General features: G+C 40.1%; 1 long non-coding RNA gene across 1 annotated transcript; it reads right to left on the bottom strand.

Moving 5' to 3' along the window:
* Window positions 1-2,619: 2,619 nt before the first annotated feature.
* On the bottom strand, window positions 2,620-3,345 carry LOC116673252 (uncharacterized). Its single transcript, XR_004327802.1, has 2 exons — window positions 3,085-3,345; window positions 2,620-2,700 (listed from the first exon to the last, which is right to left on the bottom strand). It is a non-coding gene; the product is annotated as an uncharacterized LOC116673252 (long non-coding RNA).
* Window positions 3,346-7,393: the final 4,048 nt, after the last annotated feature.

Here is a 7,393-nt window from a genome sequence, read left to right as displayed (position 1 = left end):
ATATATTTTGATGTTCCTCTGTTCTGTTGTGATAATAACACAAATTATTATATTATTTTACTGAGAACTCATAAATAACTACAAATAGTTAATGTTAGGGAAATCTGTTTACGTTCTGTTACGCGTTGCTGGATTTCTTTTTAAATATACAGTATATTGGTCCATATATCGGCATATCGGATTTTTAAATAACCACATATTTGTATCAGTATCGGCCTTAAAATTCCTTTATGGGTCGTGCTCTATTTGAGTGGCCACAAAAGGCGGCTTGTCAAAAAAATCTTAAACCTGGGTTGTTATTTTGAAAAAATGACCAGTGCTGACATGATTCAGGTGAGATGAGTCTTATTTTTTATGTGGACATTGACTTAAATGACAATGATGTATTGGTGTTGTATTGGTTATTTTTTTGCAGAATTCTTTTGATTTGAGGGTGGTTGAGCTTCAACACACTAACAAGAAGCTTGTCCCTGCAGAGCACTTCAAATGGTAGAGAGGCACAGTAAACACGGCTAGTGGAAAAATCCAAACTTCCAGCAAGCCAAATTAGAGATTAGATACGTTCCTGACGAGCTGACAAACCAATCCAGCTAAAACACAAGACTTCTATTCAACAGATGCTCACGCTGGAGGACTCCATTAGTCCATATTGGCTCTTTTCTGGTAAATGTGTAAGAAACATTAAGGCCCAACAATGCAACACCAAATTCAAAAAATGTTTTTCCAATTTGGATCCAATAAGTCTTATCAAACGGTGGCCCATGGCCTTAATATAAGTCTCTCTGGGAATCCATCAAATGAAAACATTTACTCAGGAGGGAGAGATAAGCAACAGTACAGCAGAGAATAGGTCGATAGGTCGACACCAAAAAGCCGGATTTACTCAAAATGGATTAGATGGCCTTACTTCTAAACTGTATATTGCAATTGACAGATGGAGCAGGATCAAAGCCAGCACCGTGTGAGATCCTGGCAAGGTTTGGCCAATTCCCATCAAGTCAACTGGACGTGGAATTTGTCCATAGGTGCCTGATCCAATTCGCAGCACTGACAGAGACGTGAAGTGAAATTGAACAGAGGACCGAATGTGCAAGGTGGTGTTATTGGTCTTTTCCTGCGCTGAGGGAGACAGAAGGAGAAGGCCACTCTCTCTGAGGTGTTGTGCACACCTTGTAGGCTGCCAAGCCCCATTAGAGGGTGACAAACAGACGTCCACTCGGCTCAGCTCTGTCAGACCCCGGTAATGAAAGTCACATCAGCCTTAGAAAAAGCAGAGGCGGAGGAGAACAACAACATGCCATGCACTGACACAAACACATTTTAAGACTAATGGCTTAAATGCAATTGTGCAATGCCAGGCAGGAAAAAAAAAAAAGTTCTATAAACTATATAATGAAGAAAAAAAAAGGTGAGGGAGAAGAAAAGTAAAAAAATAAGTAAAAGAGAATCATAGAATGTGAGACAAAAACACAAGTAGGGAAGATTCTGCAGCATCTAATGGAAGAGAAATGTGTGAAAGCAGAAAGGAATAAAATTACAAGGGTCCTTTGCGACTCATTCAGCTACATGTGTCGGTGCCACGCTATTAAACAGCAAGATACAACGTCAATTGTCTCAGTTTCAGCAAAATTGCTATCAGATGATTTAGAGGTACCAGTAAAGCCCTAACATAACAAAGTATCTATCTTAGACGCTGTGGTGGAGAACTGTGCTCTCCATAATAAAGCTGGTTTAGAGCGTTTCTATTCCCTTTTGCAATGAATCCGAGTTGCACTTTGTGAGGCGTGCAGGAATCCATAAGTGCATAATAATGAATTATACACAAGGTGGCAGATGGGTGCAGCTCCACACGATATGGATTGAGACGTTTGGGAGCCTTGTCATCACAACCTATGGACGCTGGTGTAGGAACAGTCTCGCTGATGGGGAGGGGATAGGGAGGCAGAGTGTGTTATTCACCATCCCTGCCTGCTTTGTAATCTTTTCATAAAGGATAAGACTTGGCTCTGTCCGGGGGGGAAATGTATTTTCCCTGCATGGATATATTCCTCCCTCAGTGTCGCCTCACACGTGAAAACGAAAGGAAAGAAAGAAGGTGAAGGTGGTGTTCAGGGGTTATCGAAGTGATTAATTTAATGGCATTTGTAGCACATCAAACGACACACTTTTCACAGTTTTCTGCTTAAGTCAAGCGGGAAAAAAAGTGTGATGTAAGTTATGAACTTGAGAACAAACACCAAAAGAGATGACAAAGCAATAGACGGCTTGAAAGGTACCAGTTAGACCGCTTGCTGTCGATTGGCCGATAACATAAAAAATATTTTTATTCAAAATCCGATAAAGTAAAGTTCATGGTCATTTCGGCCCTGATACGATGGCAGAGTTTTCCCTAGGATTTTACAAGGCTTAGGCAGTAATTCTGTTATACACTCATTTGCATATTGTTGACATCACGAGCACGCTCAACCATGTGAGCTGGAGGTCGCCCTGTCCGAAACACTCATTTGTAGAATTTTCTGTGCTGCTTTTCCAGTCTGTCTAGAACTAGGGATGGGCATGATTAATCAACGATCAATAATTGACCAGTAAGAATTTCCATGACTACGGTAATTTCTTATTGATTAAACTAATGCAGGTTGCGTTGCGTAGTGTGAGTCCTGAAGCAATGAAATGAATTTCATCGTGTGGCAGCAGTTAACCCTTGTGTTGTCTTCCGGTCAACCATGAAAAAAACAACACGTTTTTGTCACTTTTTTTTCATCATTATTATTGCTTTTTCCCGACATTTTTGTAACTTTTTCAATGTTGGGGAAGCTTTTTTGATTTTTATTGTTGACATTTTCAGTGCTTATTTCGACGGCCCATTTTTTGTGAAAACGGGTCAAATTAGACCCAAGAACAATATGAGGGTTAAATTAAACACCCCAAAAATTCAATGAAAGTAATCATTAATGTCACCTGAAGAATGTTGTATGGAGTCATCCATGTTATTTTTGGGCAATGTGGTTGAAAGAAATTCATATTTCTGATTTAAAACCCTTTGAAACGGGTCAATTTGACCCGAGGACAACACAAGGGTTAAACGTTTTACCACCCGGGGGCAATGTTTGACACCATACTCAGTTACCTGCGAGTATCGGTTTTGATTTCAAAATGAATCATGAAGAGATCACGGCGACGTGTGGCGTGGGACCATTTTGATTTTAAAAACTTGCAAACAATGCAATGCCGGGTTATAAGTACAACACGGCCACGACTCAAATGATGAACCATTTAAACAAAGTGCGTCGACCATGGTTAATGTCGGTGGCGGTGCAACCTGCTCTCAGTCTCAACCTAGCATCAAGTGGGGGGAGCGGCGGGGGAGACCGGTAGGGGGCTATCCCTCAGCCGGGGGGGGGTGACGAGGCTTTGTTGACTGACACGGACGAGGGGAGCGGAGGTACCTGTCCATATCACGGCAACATCAGTCCCCTCAGAGTGGGTGGACAGACGGTCACCAGGTTGCGGTCGCGTCTGACCCCAGACCGTGTCAACAGGCTTATCTTTCTCAACAAACATCAGACTGGTGCAGAAGTTGTGATTTAATAGTTATTTTTATGAGGCTTTGTTCAGTAGTAGCATCTCTCTCACCCTCTTTCTCGACTCCATGCCTTGGATAGTTTTGAGTTACATTTGACAAAACCTGCCAGATCTAAGTATTATCATGTTATTAAGTTATTGTTTAACATGACATGATTTTTTTTTTTTTATGACTTATTATTTTGGAACAAACGAGGGTCGGTTTCAGAACACCGGCTCGCAGCTGCAGGTCCCGCTCCGCAGTGCATATATCTTCAAGTTTAGCCAAACCAAACGCCCAGTTTGACTGCCACAAGTTGTCCTTCTTGTAATAAAGATCTCATTGACAAAAAACACGCTGTATTTTTGTATTTTCATTGCATTTTTAATTTATAAAAAGTTAAATAATTATTGAATGATTAATCGATAGTTGATCGTTCATTCTCCAGAAGATAGACATAGAAAATATAATCCAATGCCCATCAACTTCTAGAACACAAATTCAGTGACACTACGCATTCTCCTTTTTGGGTCATTTCAAGGCACTGGAATTGTTGAATGTAATCACATTGATTATTGGCACAAGAAACAGCTTTTGGCGACTTTACTTGAAAGTCCTCTAGAAAGCCTACCCAAGGATGTGTGAATGCTTTATCTGAACGTGTGTACAAATGTGTGTAAGTGTGTCAAGAAAAATGACACCCTGACATTTCCGTTGTGGTGTGTTGAAGCAGCACACCATGGCTGACGCCAACACCACTGAGCTATTCAATACTGGCCTGACAAAATCATTACACCGTTTCCTCTTAGGTTAAAACCCCACACTACACGGCCACTTAGGAATATGGATCAGGCTTGTAAAATGGTGAAAGGGCAGGTTAATGCAATCAATTATTTTTTTGAACAGTAATTGCTATGCAAGAGTCCTTGACATACCCACACAGTCTATCTCTGTGTAATGTAATGGGCCTCACTGATTCCTTTGTGTGGGTTTTTGCCGTAGTTGGTCCCCTGATGACATTTAGCAAGGGACAAAAGATCAGTCCATTGGAAAATTCGCATTTTATGGTTAAGTCCCTGTTTTAGGTACAATTAAAGCAAAACACTGTAATGCACTAGACAGTGGTCAGAGTGAATGCCGCCCACAAGGCTGCGCAACCCTTGATAATAGTGTTTGTTTTAGTTGCTGTTTTAAAAAAAAAAGAAAAATAAACAGTTATGTTTAGAAGTGTTTACATCTGGAATTCTATCAGTTTCCTCACCCTGATGGCAGGCTGATGGCAGCAATGATTTTTCAAAAACCAGCAAGCTAAATTTCAGTGACATTTACACCAATCATGGTACAGTAGGTGAAATGTCAACACATTTATCAGGATCACCGTAGCTGATGTGTACACATGTCATTTGAATGCGAGGACACAGGAGTATGAATGCAACAAAGAGGCCCATGCTGAAACTGAACCAGGATGATGTAATTACTACATAACACGTGTGTTTACCATCAGAGAAGCAGGATGCCCTGACGTGGACAATACTTATAGCTCAATTTGTGTTATTTTTTATTTTACCTTAATTTAATCAGGAAAAGAGTGTCCTGGGCCTGGCCAAGACGGCAGCTGTACAACCACAAATGCACACAAACACAACGTACACAAAAACATCAGTCAACCGCAATCCTCAGACGTGGCTGCCTCCATGTCAACTAACATCCTCTCAAAAGCGACCAATGAGACCAGCTCATTAGAATAGCTTAGTTTACATTACGGTACTGTAGTGTGGATTCATCTTGAACTGAAGAATCCAATGGCAACAACTCGCTTCTACATCTAAGGGTTTAGCGGTTATGAGACAAAGCGTAAAATGGCCACATGGTAACTCCATGTAATCCAGATCCACAGCAAAAACTAATGAGGGTCTTGGCCCGCGGTCTAACATTTCACTTTATTTCATTGTTATCCCCTAACACCTCTGTCTGGGATATTCTACTAACTGGCAGACAAATTAAGTGACAGACTGTGAATCTACCTCCTCTGTGGAGGTAAAACTGTTCTATCCTCACGCTCGTAGTCTACTTAGAAAGCTAGCAATGCTATTTGGTGTGTACCGCTGTCCATATTGTAAAAGCCTTTCCGTTACACTCAACATAGGTCTGACAGGAAGCTATGTCAATGGGCAAATGAGCACACAGCATATTAACACACACCACGGAGAGGAGGGGGGGGGCAGATTTGTTTCCCAACACCCTGGGGACCCTCATTACAACAGAGAGTGGTTGCAGGAAGACGTGGCGGGGTGGGCATGTGGATAACGCAGCATGGTGGGCAAGATATTGGGATTTGTTGCATCAGTCTGTTTTCTACCTTATTAGTCATCTTGTGGTACTGCATGTACAACTGACCACAATGCTGAGATCACTGCTGTCTCCAGAGTAACTTGACAGTATGACAGCGAGCTTTTCATTTGCTAATCAAGGGCAGGAAATATCCACCAGCTGAGTTTACCGATGTCATCTAACACAATGTATGGATGTTCAGGTCATACCTCTTGCTATTTTAAAAGATGGCTCGTGCAGATTTAAAGGATTGATTCAACCAAATTACATAAAAAATTCCCCTACTTAACTGCACTGCAATGAAAGAGAGGTGAATGGAGTTTAGATAGATAGATAGATAGATAGATAGATAGATAGATAGATAGATAGATAGATTTCCAGTGCTACAGCAGCAAATAGATAGATGATGATAGATAGATGAATAGATAGATAGATAGATAGATGACTAGATAGATGATGATAGATGAATAGATAGATAGATAGATAGATAGATGATGATAGATGAATAGATAGATAGATAGATGAATAGATAGATAGATAGATAGATAGATAGATGAATAGATAGATAGATAGATAGATAGATAGATAGATAGATTTCCAGTGCTACAGCAGCAAATAGATAGATAGATAGATGAATAGATAGATGATAGATGAATAGATAGATAGATAGATAGATAGATAGATAGATTTCCAGTGCTACAGCAGCAAAATAGACACAGCAGGCATACAGAATATACAAGAAATACATAATAAAATAGGATAGAAAACAAGAAAAAATATTATAAAAATATTTTTATACAAAAACATATAAAAAAAAAAAAATACAAAGGAAAGAATGTACAAATGTATATACAAGTTGGGAACAAACATGTAAAAGTACTTCTTAAGTAAGATTCAGTCGTCGCAACCTGTCACAAAGTGTCCCTGTTCCACTGGAACTCCTTTCTACAGCGGAAATAGTCCAGATGAAAACTGCTGACAGCAATAACTGCAAACTATCCAATTATTATAATTATTATTATCCATACTGTGTTTAAAGGAATCTTAACACCTGGACAACCAACTGTCTATATGGCAAGACAGCACTAGTTGTAGGGGCAGAAAATAAGTACAAACAATTCCTTCACATGTGTATTTAGATAGAAAACACAATTTTAAGTTTAGTTATTACTATGTTAAAGTTCTCATATTTTGCTTTTTGGCTTTTCCTCTTTCCCGGTATCTTTATTGTGCATGTTATAGGTTTTACAAAGTCCCCCCCAAAGGGACTTACCATCTCCAACAGAAAACCCTGTTCACTACAGCTCTGTTGTAGTCCAGCCTTTACGTCCGTAACGAGCGTGCGTCACTATATAACGCACGTTATAATACTCAACTAGCTGCTAGCCTGGCACGCCCTCATATTCTGCTCCTGACTGGCTAGTAGTCCTTACCTACTGTAGGTACTGTGCATGTAAGACTTCCAAGATGGAACAGAAGTGATCACACACACACACACAC

Source organism: Etheostoma spectabile, chromosome 23, assembly GCF_008692095.1.
Source record: "Etheostoma spectabile isolate EspeVRDwgs_2016 chromosome 23, UIUC_Espe_1.0, whole genome shotgun sequence".
In the NCBI taxonomy this organism is placed as follows: domain Eukaryota; kingdom Metazoa; phylum Chordata; class Actinopteri; order Perciformes; family Percidae; genus Etheostoma; species Etheostoma spectabile.
Note: the sequence above shows the minus strand (reverse complement) of the source record. Positions and strands in the feature narration are given on the sequence as shown.